Source organism: Chamaea fasciata, unplaced genomic scaffold, assembly GCF_029207755.1.
Source record: "Chamaea fasciata isolate MVZ Bird 193981 ecotype frontalis unplaced genomic scaffold, bChaFas1.0.hap1 SCAF_6, whole genome shotgun sequence".
Lineage (NCBI taxonomy): Eukaryota > Metazoa > Chordata > Aves > Passeriformes > Sylviidae > Chamaea > Chamaea fasciata.
This window is the reverse complement of record NW_027094091.1, coordinates 63258048-63273945: the sequence shown is the minus strand read 5'-3', so window position 1 is coordinate 63273945 and position 15898 is coordinate 63258048. Positions and strand designations below refer to the sequence as shown.

The following is a 15898-nucleotide window of genomic DNA, read 5'->3' as shown; positions in this document are numbered from 1 at the left end:
TGAACATTTCCTCCTTCAGTGGCCAAAGCCCTGCTGTGCAATTATTGATCAATGTAATTGGGAAAACACTTTATATTAATAAAGGAATAATAATAATAGTAGTAATAATAATAATATTGATAATAGTTGGGCAGAAGAACCAAATGAAATTACATCTGTGTTGAAAGCCACAGTAAAACCTCCAGTAACTAAGGTGGAGCTTCTGTGGTAGGAATTCCTTGTTTTCCTTATGTAACATTGGTCCCTCTGAGTGGGTCACCAGCATTCCTGCTATCAGCAGGTACCAATAGGAGCCCCAGTTGTCTGGGGTGGGTTCTGCCCTATGGGGTGCTGTGTTCTCAGCACAGTGCTGATTGCTGGGGTGAGCTCTTGGCACGTCAGGAGTCCCAGCTGTCCTCTAAGTGCTTTGCTGGACTGGTGCCAGCATGCTCAGCTCTTTGAACAACTAGGCTACGTACAGTAAACATAAATTTTACCCTATGGTTTCAGTTTTGATGTTGCCAAGTTCACCTCTTTTTTGTAGGCTTGTGACTCCACTGATGTTATCAGTCTGCACTCAAGAAGAAAAATCTTTAATTCTGTGACAGCCTCAGAAAACAACGTGACCAGATGCACCAGTGTGTCACTGGCCTGTCCCAGTTGTGTTTCAGGCGTACAGCATATATGGCCCCACCCAGGGAATGGCTGATGAATGCAGCAAATGTCTTTTTCAAAGAACTTTTTTAATTAATGAAACTGAGCTGTATTTTTATTTGTTTCCAGTCTTCACAATGCATAAGCAAAGCAGCAGAAAATGTTGCTTCACACTGCTGCTCATTGCTGATTCCTGGCCTAAAGAAGTCACTAAGTACTGCATGGATGAATGCCTCTAAAATATGTATCAGCTGAATCATATTCTTAATTTTTTTTTTTTTTTTTTTTTTTTTTTTTAAAGCAGAGACCACACTGTACTTGTGGGATTGATCTGGGAACCAGTTTATTAAACAACTAACAAAATGAGACAGGTATGTAGTGCAGAAATGTAAGGGAGAGCCAGCACTGATCCAACTCAATGTCTTACTGATGAAGCACTGTATTTATGTATTTGTAGTACTAAACCTTTAGTACTAAAGGTTTTTAAGGTGATGAACAATACATGTAATTTACTGTGATAAGCATTGTATTTTGCAAGTTATAACTATTTGTGTCAATCTGAATACCACAAATCAGGTATTTATGTGAGCCTCTAAAGGCTGGTTAAAACCACATTTTCAAAAATAACGACTTTTTAATTCTTAGTTGGCTTTGCAAGCTAACAAAGGAACTGGCCAGTGAAAGGATAGAAATGTTTCCATGAATGTTGATTTGTTTAGAGCAGTGTCTCAGAGGTAAAACTGACCCAAGCACCTCTGTTTAGAGTTGTTCTTCTGACTCTGAATCAACATGATGAAAAAAGTCACATTTAAAAAAAAAGCCTGGCTGTTTTGTTTGCTATTTTGTTTCTTGTGTGCATTACAGAATCAAAGTCTTCAAGGAAAGGCAGTAAAAAAACCCTGAGTATTGGTAAGTAACAATAAAGGATGTAGGTAGTAAACACTGGCTCCAAAGCATGAGGAAGGACTTAAAGAGCAAGATCCTTATTTTTGTGAGACCCAGCCTGAGACTGTCCACAAACCAGAACTCTAGGAGAGATAATTGTTGTGGGCTTGAAAGCTAAAACCTGGACTCATTAATTTAAATTTATTTCTTATATCTCATGGAGGATTTATAGATCAGTAAGATATCTCTGAAGTTTTCCTCATATATATATACATATGTATATATATTCATTAGAAAATTAATTTTAATGCCCTATCTCTGTTACTTATAGTACTTTTCCCCTCCAGAAAATGTATCTATTCCCATTATAATGATAGGTAGTTTTATGTGATTTCAGATGAGTACTCTGGTCAATAGTCTCTGTCTACTTTGCACTCCTTCCCTTTTTAGTTTGAATGGGGGACTGGAATAAAAAACCTCCAAATATTAACTAAAGTGTTACTTGTGAAAATTATGATAATTACAATTGTCTGCTATATTAATTAACTGTATTCATTGGAATAGCATATGAAAAATTAAATATATTTCAAAATGTTGGATAATAGATGGATCATACTGAAATTAAAAAAAAAATTAAACAGATACATGGTCATAGTCTGCTATTCACCCTGTGAAATTGCATTTGACCTCCAGTCGGGTAATTGTATTATGCCTGGCTAAATTTCCATGCATAGTGATTTACAATTGAACATATTATTTTACTCCTCCTCTCTGACTGTAGTGCATGCTTCTGCTATTTATTGCAGTGTAGTTATATTTATTGTGGTGTAGTTATATTTATTTAAAGGATGATTGTGTTTTAGTGGGTCACTCCCGTGGTTCCTGCACAGATTTCTTTGGTAAATGTGCTTTCCATCCAAGTAATTAATGCCATGTAAATAATAGATTCTGTATATTCAGGTATTATATATATTTTGATGTACTTCTGATGAAAGAGACAGAGGGAACAGAATTATAGAACAAAACCAAAACCTTTGCCCCTGTTTTTTCATGCAAATTTTTGGGTACTCCTTCTTCAGGATTCCTCCCAGAAACATCCCACAAACTGCTCATTATAAGCAGCAAGGACAGTTTTCCTGAAGCTGGCCTGTGGCTCAAAGCAGTACCTAGAGAATATAAAGATATAGCTCACTGCCTGAACAGAAGTTCAGCATTTATCTGACATCACTCTTCAAATATAATTTCATGTTTAAATTCATTGAAGAGAGACAGCTATTTCATCATGGAGAAAATAGTGTATGCTCATTTTTTTTTTTTTTTTTAAATCAGGCTTTAGCTCTGTAGCTTTATGGTCTAAGAAGAATTCATATCAGATGGGAATAACAGGCAGAGAGGCTAATTTCAGTGTAATAATTTGAAACCTAAATTTACTCCTGGTTAAGCGTGTCAGAAAATGGATTGCTTTGGAATAGCTGAAGTCCAGTATGATAGAGTTGTTACAAACAGACCTTTTCCCACTGTGTGGATGGAGTTTTTTGTGTTTTGCCAAAGGGTAAGAACTTGGTACAAAAGTGTGGTTAGGTTGGACTTACGAGCTTATAACTGCACATAATGCCTGCTCTTGGTTGTACCTGGGCTGAGCTACAACCTACTAAATAATGCATATTCCAAGTAAATGTTAGGTCTGAGTGGCACCAGAACTCTGGAGACCAGTGGAAACAAACAGGATCTTCCTTCTGCTATTAGTAGATGTTTGGCCATCAGTGTGAGAGACAGCAGTGCTTCTGTTATCAGAACACCTGTGAAACCTGCCTTTGTGTCAGCCTAAGTGACCCTTCCTGGAACTGCCCATTCCAGGAGCAGGTTGGGTATAAAACTCTGGCACGAGCATATCCTGAGATTTGGAAATGCCGGGAATGTTTTCTGTTTGTCTCCATCTCTTCCATTAATATTCTCCGCTGTCAGCAAGATTGATACAAAACACCGAATCCTGGATTCATTCACTTAAAGGCACTTCAACCCTGGACTCAGACCTGATCTTTTTTTCAGTGCAGGAATTGCATCACTCCCCAAATTTTGAACAGTTCCCAAGAAACAGATCCAACTCTGCTCGAAGAAGAATAAATCCACTATTCTTGAACACAGAGATATTGTTTTGGCTGAAGGCCCACCTGAAAATGCCAACTTTGCTACTTCAATTTCTGAAACGTGTCCCAGAGAATTACAAAAGTGCTTAATGACATTAGATTTTAAACTAGAACTATTGTTTTAGCTAGAACATTTAACGTACGTCTTAAATTCCTTAATTTTCTTAATTATCTCCTAATTACAGTCTAATTAATTACTAATTTATCTTAATTTCCTCTGGTAATTTCCTTATTAGTCCCTGTTTTAATATGTTACATTTTTATCCTTTCTCCATTAATTGGGAAATAGACTTTACAGTCTTTGCGATGAAAAAAAGGTATGTCCCTACCTGCTGCACAATACACCAAAATATGGCTTTGCAGTTAGCACGGTTTCATTAGGAAACTGGAATGACCATGCAATCATCAGTCTTGCTCAGAACACAGGAAAAGTTGCTCATGATTTAAAAGGGAAGGAAAAAAAAAAAGTAGATTTATTGTGGAGACCACAGTGTCCTCAGATTTCTTCATGAAATACAATCAATCCAATGTTTAGAACCTCCGTTTCTATTAAGTTATGTTTCCTTTTGTGTCTCCTTTAAAATGATCTTAAACAGGAGTCTTTTTTTTTTTTTAATTTCAGAAAACTCTGAAATCAGAGCCTGTGCATCCCATGGGTGGATATTCTCCACTTGCACTTTCCTCCAGGCATTTTTTTATAATTTTTTGTTAACTATCTCTATTATTAAAAAAAAGAAAAAACCAAAGAAAGCAACCCCAAACCAGTCAAAACCTAACCAATATATATACACACATAATAGAAGAAGCCTATTCCTCCAGAGCTTAAGTTTCCCCTTGCTTGAAAAACTGTACATTAATTAAAAGATCTATTTTACCCCCCCTCTTTCTGAAATAACTCAGGCTGGAGGTGTAACTCGCAAATGCTTATATCTTATATCCAAATGGAGGAGGAATATTTCTACAGGAGGAGAGTGCACAGTTCAAATGAACTTTCACAATATAACTCAGCAACATTTTAATCAAAAAGGATTCTGTTTTTAGCACAGATGGAAGCAAAGCAGTAGGAACATAAGCTGTCCAACAGTAGCAGAGCCAGGAAACCAGAGGTCCTCAATTTAACAGTGTTGGCAGAGTGCAATTCCCTGTAATTGTGCAGTGAGTCTGATCTTGCATACAGGCGTAAGTTGGAATTGTTTCATTTTTGTGGAAATTGTTTTTAGGAATAGATTTCGGAGTCCATACCACTCAAATGTAAAATAAGTAGACTTATTATGCTGCTGCACCAGTCGACAAGGACAACACTGGGATGCTCCCTCTCTGTCTGATATTAACAGCCATTACTGATTTTACCCACATAGAGCTGAGCCTGGGTAGGAAATAAAGGATAGGAGCCCGACCAGGCCTACACCCAAGGTGGCCTTAGAATGATCACTAAATGGCTGACTGGTCACAAGGTCTTATAGTTTTGTAAGTTTTGGTCCATTTGCATATTGGCGTTTAGTTGTCCAATTACAGCTTTTAGTTGTGAGGTCTCATTCGTCTTGTTCCTCCCTTCAGTCCACTGTTGTTTGTGCTTTTGGGCCTGAAAGTTGCCCTTGGTCTCCAGCAGGAAAGGGATTTGGTTTGTCTACCTGCTCTGTGAAGAGAGCTGACTAGTACCTAATATGAGGCTCAGAACTGCACCCCTAGGCAGCACAGAATCTGAAAATCATGAAAGCTAAAACTTAACTCATCAAACTGAACTGCCACCAGCTGCTTGCTGTCCCCGCCCAGGGTGTGATTTCAACCAGGGTCAGGGCACTACCCTGAAGGCAAAGTCCAGACTCACCTCAGGTGGCCAGGGATGATGGATTCAGACTGAAGTGCTCCTGTAAAGCAGCTCTCAAACATTCTCCCAAGATGAGGACCTCAGCCAGAGGGACAGTGGCAGACTTGGTGGGCTGTGGCATCCATACCAGCCCCAGCCGTTTGCTAATTAAATGTGTGTCAGGCTGTCATTATGGCCCGAGGTAAATTGGAAAGGGAACAGGAGACCTTCAGCTGGCAGCTGGTCCTGTGGCCCTGATCAGTGCCTTCTCTGGAGAGCTGGGAGGGAGCAGAGCTTCTGCAAGTATTCTCCACAAGTTACATTTCTGCAGGCACCTAAACCCCGCATAGGTTTTTCTTTCCAGAGGTATAATAGATTAAAAATCTAAATACAAGAAAGCTTGCAGAAGTGGCTCTGAGTTACCCATTACTCCTGGGATTTCTTTTAATTCACTGATCCTGTGCTCTTAGCATTTGCCTTCTCCTTTTGCCTTTCAAGTGTAATCTCATTTAAAAAATGATCTCAAAATTACCATTTGCTTTTTATTTCTTGATTATTTTTGCGTCAAGGGTTCAAAGTTTGGGCATTTTTTTGTTTGTTTACTTCATAAAAAAAGATTATCTGCTGCATTTGTTGAGATGAATATCTTTCTAAAATCTGGAAATGTGGCTGTGATCTTTATTGACCTTCTCATTCATGATGGATAGAAATCACAGGGGTTTTTTTCTCATCTCATAATATCTCATAATATAAATCAAGTGGTGGTGTATGACTAAAGAATTCAGATCATTTAGAAGTGCTTGACTTTATTTTCTGGTTGTTTTTCATTTGTTTGAACGTGAGGAGTGTTGTGCCTGTCTTTTAAAAGCCAGCAGTGAGCAGCCGCATGGCTGTGAAATGCTAACAAGTCCTTTTTCCTTGGTGACTTCTGCTTTTGGGGATTAATTCTTGCTAATTTGCAAGTCCCACTTCATTTCAAGGGAGAAAGAATAAAGTAGAAAAAGGGCGAATAAGCCACCTTCTCCATGATGAACAAGCATTTAAACTTACTGTCCTCACAAGTTTGAGATTGTAGGAATTTACCTTGTGTACACAGCCCAAAAAGCCTCAAAAAAGTTTCATCCCTGAGCTCATAAAGTGCTTACCTGTAGCACAGAACAGCCCACAGGAGAAACTAGGCCCATGGTTTTTAGGCAATCAGCTCAAAGGAAGTCAAAAGAAAATCTTTGTAGATGAATGTGTTTCGAGGCAGTTGCTGTTTCCATGTATATTGTACATAGGATTAAAGATAAGCAGAAAGATATTTTCTTTGCTGACACAATCATGTATATTCACTTACACATTTTTTGAAAGAAGACTTCAGAAAAAGAAAACCCAACTTTTGTTCTAGAACATACATATTTTCTCTTATTTGTGTTAATGATGAAGGAAAAGAAACAGCAAATTAGTTAAGGGTTTTCCTGTTTTTCCGGAATATAGCGCCTTTAGAGGCACTTTCTTTTGTTTTGTGTTTTCCCCAAAGGAAAGAGACATTGGTGCAAATAAAGGTTCTGGAGTCCTTGAATTATCCTCCTGGGCTATCTGTGAATCTAATCTTAGCCAAACACTTTCTAGTTATACGATATAGTCAGAGATTACGGGCCAAATTCTCCTTTCAGTTATTCTGCTGAAACCTATTGAAATCAATGTGAGATTGGACTTGTGTAACAGGGAAGATTTGGGCCACTGTCTGCAAGAGATAAGAACTGGGCCAATACTATAACAGCCTTTTTTAAAAAAACCAAACTTATTCAAGCAAACTTGGGGTCATGAGCTGTCCTTGATGTGCATGTACAGGGCTTCAAGGGTTCATGTTGGACGCATATTTAGAAAAAACAATTTTTTGCTAGTTGTTAGGTACAGAAGGAGTTTGGGTGGAAAAGCACACAAAATTTTATTAATTTTACAATTAAGCTCATTATGTCCTACATTTATTTCGTAGGTGAGCAGCCTATCTTTGTGGCACAGTGCAAATGACCATCCCAAGGACCAGCTGATATTATAACTCTAGGTGATGAAGTGCATAGAAAAAGTGAGCTTTTTCTCTACAGTATTGCAATATCTTTTGTGGAAATAATGTGATCTCTTCTGCCCTCCTTTTTCAGACTTTGCTACAGCACTTATGAGAAATAATACTACTTGGTGCTGTTACGGAGTTTCAGTCTCTAAATCAAAGCATTCAAAAAGCTTATGTGAAAGTAAGAAACTTACTAAGCCATTAGGATAGTTTGCCCATGGGGTTGAATACAGAACAAGTTCTCATCACATCAGGACCTTGTTTTAGCTGGGAGCTAGAGAGGCAAAAGCTGTTTTAGTTTGCCTCTATGCTAAACAGCTCACCTGCTTCTGCCATGTTTTAATTGAAACTTGGTACTTTGCTTTGTTTAGGCTTTTTGGATATAATCACAATTATAAGTGACCCTTATCATCTTAGGCACTGCTGTCTTTACTTTTGAGTTCCTTTCATCTATTTTTGCAAGCAATGCCTCAGACTTCCCCTTAAATCCACTTTGGTAGGTCACCAGACCTGTGACCCTATTTTCTTGGTGGCAGTGACTATAGGAGCAGCAAATAGGTCCACATTGGTACTTTCTAATGTAGTCCTGCTGTGCTTCTACACTGGGATGCTTGTGATACTGTTTTCTGTGACTGCTGTAGTCATATGGACATGTTTAAATTCATAGAATTGTTAGTTTTGACAGGGACCTTCAAATCATCTTGTTCCAAACCTCCTGCCATGGGCAGGGACACCTTCCACTAGACCAGGTTGCTCCAAGCCCCATCCAACCTTGAAGACTTTTATGGATGGGGCATCCACAGCTTCCTGAGCAAAAATGGTGTAGCACTGCTTTGTGCTACAACAGTAGATATGTCTTATATTTAAAAGGTGCTGATTTTGGTTTTTTGGTGGCAGATAGAAAAAATTGTAGCATTATATCCAGGGGAGAAAAACATACAAACAACAAGCCACAAACTATTTTAAGGCTTTTGGGTAAAAGGGGATTTATAGAAATGCAAGGTAATATTATTACAGTAATTTTATTAAGTAAAAATAGTACTTGTCATTGTTTTGGCATAAAATCTATGCGCATGAGAAAGAGGAGTTGGCAGCCTGTAGGAAGATCACCATGTGCTGGATGCTGACAATAATGAACAGCTCTGGAACACCAGCAGGAACCACATGTGCACCCTGCAACAGCTTCATCCAGAGTGGTAAAGACAAGTAAAACCAAGCTGCAGCAGTGTGAGAAAAATTCAAAATAAAGTGAGCAGCAAACTACACCTGGGGCTCTTCTTAGAGAATAAATTGGATACATAGTAAAGCAGAACTTGTGTTGATTGGCAGCTGACACTGGCTCTTTCTTAAATTGGATATTATTTGGGATTTTACTGTAGCACTGAACATGGAAAAGAGACTCATGCGGGTTAGTCAGCATGAATCAGAGGTGGTATACCTTTTGAAAGACCTGCCACACTGAAAGGTTTGTTTATTCCCATTTGGACAGGTTTTGCTCTCTGAGATGTACCTAAAAATCCTCATGCTTTGACCCCTTTTGTTCATTTGCGCCTGCTCTCTGTTTCTTTAATTCTCCTACGAAAGCCTGGATTTCTGTAGGGAACTGCAGAGTGTGAAAATGTTGCCCCGTTTCCTGAAAGTGAAATAAGGGTATTTCTTAAGAAGCATAAAGATTTTACAAGCAATAGCAAAGAAATGCAGATTGATTAATCTGGATACAGTGAATTTCACATGTAATACAAGATTGAATGGTGGTTTGTTGTTCTTGTTGTTTTTTAATTTTTTTTTCCTGTATTGGTGACAACACTACAACACTACACTCCAAATTATGAAACCCCCGAAACAGAGTCCTAATTACCTAGACTGCTGATCAAGGCAGTCATCTGGGTTTTTGGGACACCTGTATGCACATTTCTTTCCAATTAGCACATTCCAGATCAGGTCCCAGTAGCTGCCTGAAATCAGCCTTTCATAGATGCAGTAAATATTTTTTCTGAGCAAAGGGGAAAACTTCAGGTAGTCATGGGATAAGTAGGTGACATCTTTGAAATATCCTGTAGTTATTAGCCACTTACTTAAGATGTACAGCATGAAAGATCTGAATCTGAGACCAAAGGCATCAGTTTTCCCTTTCTTTTTTCTTTACACTACTTTATATTGTTGAGCCTAAAGATAGATAATTCATTGAAAAAATGATATAATTTAAACCATTAGCATGTCATTGTACTTCTTGATAATGTTCTGTGGAATTTTCTTTTAATCTAATTCAGGTTTAATTTGACTTCAATTTTTTGTAGTATCTTTCTTCTGCCTTAAAGATTTGACCAAAATTTTTACATCATTATGCTTGGCTCAAATCATTCACTTTTCTGGTAAATTTAGGAATGGACTTGTTTGATGCAAAATTGATACTATATTTACCTTTCATTTATTTTAGAAAAGTGCATGCCAGAACATAGTAGTGGCATAAATTTGACCAGATCTGTAAAGTCAGAAAACGGGTACTACATGAAAACTTGCATTCCTGCTGTCTGATTTCAGGAATGAAAAAGAACTACCTGGAAGGTTGTGCCCTGGCATAGAAGAATTGAGAGAGAAGGGGGAAAGGAAATTCATATTTAAGAAGAACACTAACAGAATATACACATTTCTCATTTATCTGGACTAGCACATTTATTGGGTAAGTCAAAGAAATGCCTCCATATTTTATTGCTGTGATTTAATTTCCCCTTTTTTCAGGTTTTCATCTTGCTGGATAGGGTTCATAAAGCAGCATTTCAAGAACAAAAGTAAATGAAAACTATGATTTTTCTTTTTCCAACTGCCCTAAGAGTTCTTAAGCCAAATAAAAAAATGATTAGACATTATTTTTAAATACAGCTTCAGGTACAACTTAGAACTAAGAGGAGTTATTTCTCAAACACAAAGCCTTTGGGACACTCAGGGAAATGAGTGAAGAACAAAAAAAATATTGTGCGCATGCATATATATATATATATATATATATATATATATATATATATATATATATATATTTATATATGTGTATTTTGTAGTGACCGCCTCTGCCAGAATGAGTTCCAGTTAGATTTGTGTGTCTCACTGAAATTCCACTTCTCTCTTTTCCTGAATGTTTCCATTCCACTGTTTCCATCAGTCCATTAGTCTTTGTTCCATCATGCTAATTATCCGCCCAGACTCCTCGAGTTGTGCATCCAACTCGGAGGCGCTCACGCTGCAGGGGAATTAATTAAAGCCCCGAGGAACCCATGCTCAGCAAGGAGAGCAATTGGCAGGGTGCACTTGGATTTGGATTCACCTGCCAGGACCTCGGGGCACGGCAAGGAACTGCTGTGTGTCCCATGTGTGGGTTCCGCGTCTCCAAGTTGTGGCCACCAGTCATGCAGCCAGCGGTTCCTGCAGCCACATCTCCTCCCCCTGCCTCCTTCAGCTGGCCCCATCCTGCTCCAGTGGGGTGAAGGATGGTGAGGGCTAATGCCTGGTGGATGCATTATGTGTAGGGAAAGAGTGCAGGAAGGTGTCCAGGAGCCTGGAATACAGGTAATTCGGATAAAGCACCTGCATGACAGCAGGACCTGGAGGAGTGTCACTGCCAAGCCATCTGGGATATGAATTTGGTAATGAGAGGATGCTACTGCACCATTCCATCATCTGTGATAATTTCCTGGAAGTTTTAAGGCTTGGTGTGTGAATAAGTCCAGAACTGTAACATAGGAGACTGGGTGACAGCCTATTCTAAGAATTGAGCCCAGTGAGTAACACTCGCTCTAATGCAATTAGACTATAACTGCCTAATTGAGTTACCAAGGAAATTTCAGAGATTTCACTGTGATTATGCACAATGTGTGTGTGTGTGTGTCACAGTTTATTCATTATTTAGCCAGATATTCTTAGGATCTAGGTTTGCATTAGGTTACTGGGAGCCTGCCTGTGGCCTTGTAAAGGAGGACACAATCAATAGCAGGGGCCTGCTACTGTCCTTACCAATGTCAGTGAGTTTGGGAAAAGGATTCCAAAAGAACAGGGATAGCATTTAGGGCCTCTACCACATAAGGACTTGCAAAGAACAGGGATAACACAATTAGGGCCTCTACCACATATTCAAAAATAGAACAGATTGTGTGCAAACTGATCAAATAATTCTTTGTTTCTACAGCGTCTCTCATTCCTATTCATCAGCAGATGATCTTATTGCTTGGTTTCTGTTGGGGGTTAGGTTTGTTCCTTCTTTCTCTAAAGAATTTTTTCCCCATAAGTTACCAAGGAGACCAAGTGTTGGATACTTGAGAGTACTTAACCAAAACAAAGAGGTGGACAAAGTTGGAAGGGGGAGATAATGCAGGTAAAGGACAGAGCTTAAGGCAGCTGCGGGCTCTTCTTTTTCCAGCGTTTGGAGAGAGAGAAAACGGCTGTTGCTGGCTGGAAGAGTTTCACTGTGGCCAAAGGGATCCAGTCCTGGGAAATCTACTATCACCGGTTCGGCCGGAATCCTGAGTTTTTCTCTGCCACCCGCGGGAGCGTGGCTGGCTCTGCCTCGCCTTCGGCTTCTTCGGCGCTGCTCCTCTTGCTACAGCGTGACCCTGCACCCCCTGCGCTGCCGGGACATCCTGCCCCTGCCTGCCGGGACACCCTGCCATCCCAGCGACCAGCCCGGGACTTTTCCACTGTTCCAGCTTGGTGCTCTGAGGATCCTGCAGGGACACCGAAACCAAACTGCCCTGGGTTTTGTGAAACAAAGCCCTCAAGGCTCTTGGTACTGTTTTCGTTTGTTATTAATGCTGTAGTTGTTTGGTGAGGTTTTTTTTTTTTTTTGTGTGTGTGTTTGTGTTTGTTTGCTTTGTAATACATACTAGTAAAGAACTGCTATTCCTATTTCCCAAATCTTTGCCTAAGAGCCTCTGATTGTAATTTATAATTAAAAAAAGAAAAAAAGGGAGTGGGGAGGGGGATTTTACACTCTCCATCCCAAAGGAAACTGCAGTTTGTTGTTTTTTGTTTTTTTTTTTTTTATTACCTGGCAGATACCTGTCTTCCCAAACCGAGGCAGTTTCACATGAGCTGCATTGCTTTTGATTATGTCATTTTTAGAGCTCTTTTGCTTAAAGCTGTGCAACTTTCCTTATGGACACTTTTATTAATTTAGTTCATTGATTTAGTTTTGTATGAGAAAGAAATCATGTAAAATTGATATGAATTGGGTTTAAATTGTATTGCCATAGATACTGTTGAGTTCACAAATTTTGCAATCTTATAATAACTCCAAGGGCCTTCATTCCCTCTTCATTGCTCTCTTTCAAGGTCTGTAATAAGTCAATTGTTTCTCACCCCACTTGTCTTGCAGCAAGACTTCCCACAGTTAATTAGAATTTAGTTCAACATCTTTTAATTCTTAACCTTTTAAAACCATAGACAAATATTGCTTAAAAATCACCACTGTACATATAATTTATAACTTTTAAAATCCATCAGTTGCAAACAGTCTTATAGCTAGGAGGATTTCTGGTTTGTTCATATGTTGGATTTTTGGGTTTTTTCCTATTTACTATTTATTAGTAGGAAACTATAAGAGAATTCACTTTCATAATTTTAGAGAAATCTTTCTGATTTAGCACAGTGCAGGATTAGCATAGTGTAATGTACTGTGATGGAGTCAGCTAGCTTTGAGTTGCTGCTCTAAAACTGGCCATTGGCCAGGCTGATTTGCTTCATGAATTAGAGAAAATTAAAGCCTTTTGCCCTGGTGGTGCTTACTGGCAAACAGGAGCTTCTGGAACTTAGGGACATCACAGATCTGTCCTCTTTTTCTCCTGATTATCTTCTCTGCAGTTGAGTCCAGTAAAAGGGACATGGCACCACACCAACATTCTTGCTCATTAGTGAAAATCCTGTCCCTAGGAATACTGTGCTTTTGGACTTATCCATTCATTGGCTGCAAAGGAGATAAAATGATGCTGTTTCTTTGATATTTAGTGGATTATCGCATTGTAGTGCTAGTGGTCATGTCCAGAAAGTTCCTAAGATCTGAAACACATTCCTTTAAAAACATGTGAAAGATGAGATGTTAGAAGAGATACCTGTTGCCTTGTAACCAGGTGGGCTGGAGCTTATTACAGCAGAAGCAAGAGCAAGGATGTTTTACAGCCTTTTGGTTTTGCCTTTTTGTTGCTGTTCTCCTGAGGGAAACAAAACCATGTGCTAGCAAGCAGAAGCTGCCAGTTTAGCAAAAGAAAAGAAAAGGTACAGGCTTTACAAGAAATGCTGTGAAACTTGTGGCAATAGCAAGACAAAACCAGATGCAGCTGCAAAACCAAAAAACAAATCCAACAAACCTCTATCTTATATCTTGACTTGTATCTTCTTTTTGTGGTGGTTAGACATCCCATTCCTGAAGAATGTATGAGGCTAATGTCTGAATTATGATGACAGTGAAACAACAGCAAATTTGAAAGAGACTAGTTGTTCAAGGAAGCAGTTTGCCAATGGATGCATTGTACGGTAGTAGAGATCTAAATAATGTAGAGATATTATTGTTTAACATTGGACATCAAGATGTGGTACCGTCAGACTAAGGGGCTGAATGAGATCCAAAGCTACATTATGAAATAAATTACTCTGGTAGCACTCAAGTAGTAGAGTTTCATTTTAGTTCCCTGTCAGATGCAGTATGAAAGAATATGAAAGAATTTACAGGTTGGTGGTTTTGTGTGGGTTTTTTCTTTTTTTTTTTTTCTGTCTACCCAACAGATACACCTGCAGCAGGTGACAGAAAAGAAGACAAAATTACCAGAAGTTGATCTTGTAGGATTTTTATCCAAGATGAGAAATATTAATGCTAGTATCTCCTAGAAATAATATTCAATTTGAAAATTTTAGGCACTTTTTCAGACATAGGAATTCAAAATAGTCACCGTTTACATTTCTGAAGGCATGTCTGCACATAAACTGGCTGAATCAGAACAAGGATCTGCAGGCATACCATGCCTTGTGCTGTTGTTACACAACAGGTCAGATTGGATAGTCTTTTCTTGCTTCAAAATTTCTATGAATCAAATTCAATTTCTGAACTTTGGATGCATCTCAGATTTTCTTTTCGTATTCAAATCAGGTCTAATTTATCCCAGAATAGCTACAACACATCTGCAATCAATGTCACTATGATAGGATCAGGTTAAGTTCAGTTCACTGAATTAAACCATTTCATTGGCTATAGTTTCTTTGGAGACCACAGGAAAAGATCACATAAAATAACCACAGTATTAATTACTGCTGTAAAATCTACATTTGAACACACTGTAGATTATATTACCATGGACAATAGAAATGTGACCTCTCCACCCCACTCAAGGGGGGGGTCACAGCTGTATCTGACATGAGGTTGCCACTTGTCCCACAGAAAATTATACTTCTCATAATATATTCTCTAATCCCACGTACTCTTTTTGGAGAGGTACAGACTATTGCTTAATGTGTGTTTTCCACTTCTATATGGGGGAGAAAAAAAAAAAAAAAAGGTGAAATCTGACAACAGTTATGCTCCAAAATCTTTCATTTGTCCCTAATGCTGCTATGTTACTTGTTGGATAGGAACACCTGTTTTGTTCTGAAAGTTGCAACTGGAGTCAACATCACCTCAACAAATCTGCTAATGATAGGATTTCTCCCCTTTTGAGAGAAGCACTCAAATGAGGACCTTGTGATGTGCATTACTGGATGCCTCAGTTTTCTTCTGCACCCAACAAGCTGAGCTACTATTTCAATATCTCTGTAATCTTAGTCTAGCATATCTGGCTAGCTGAAAAATTTCAGGATCAGTTAGGGCTGGGATTTAAAATCCATGCACTTCTTCCCCAGCTGTAGCTAAGGCTCCATAAAACTTGGTCAATGGTTTTTGGAGAACATAGATGGTGCATTTGCACTGTGGCACTGCTATTTTTTTTCATATAACCAACATCTTAGTAGTCCCTTCATGAAAGAAATGGAAGTTTTATTCCAGTATGCTTTTAAATGTCTCTTCTGGCACTGCAACTTGTCACTTAGCAAATGCAGCTAATGTGGGTCCTCATATCTGAATGAGCCACCCAAATGACTCTTTACTTTCACACAGACAACTGCTGGGACTACTGTGCTGGGGAAGCTCTAGAAGTGAGGAAATGAAGTCCCATCCTCCTCTGATACTGTTTTCAGAATGAAGAAAGCATTAGAGGAGGTTTAAGTCTTAAGAATGGTGTGCATAACTCAGGTATTATATTGAATATGAGGGAACTGAAGAGGAAGAACAGTGAGTCCTGAAGACTGTGACTTTACGACGTAATGAAGAAGCTTATTGCCCAGCATATATAAGCAGTTAAC

General features: G+C 38.8%; 1 long non-coding RNA gene across 2 annotated transcripts in view; it reads left to right on the top strand.

Annotated features, from left to right (window-relative positions):
• LOC136291490 (uncharacterized) overlaps positions 1-12008 on the top strand; it is a 66611-nt gene extending 54603 nt beyond the window's left edge. The window contains exons 1-3 of one of the 2 annotated variants that reach the window (XR_010721570.1): positions 956-1004; positions 10070-10208; positions 11937-12008. This is a non-coding gene — a long non-coding RNA (uncharacterized lncRNA). Of the gene's footprint in view, positions 1-955; positions 1005-10069; positions 10209-11936 lie in introns of those variants that run through there. The other variant, XR_010721569.1, reaches the window with a different exon arrangement.
• The last annotated feature ends 3890 nt before the right edge of the window (positions 12009-15898 follow it).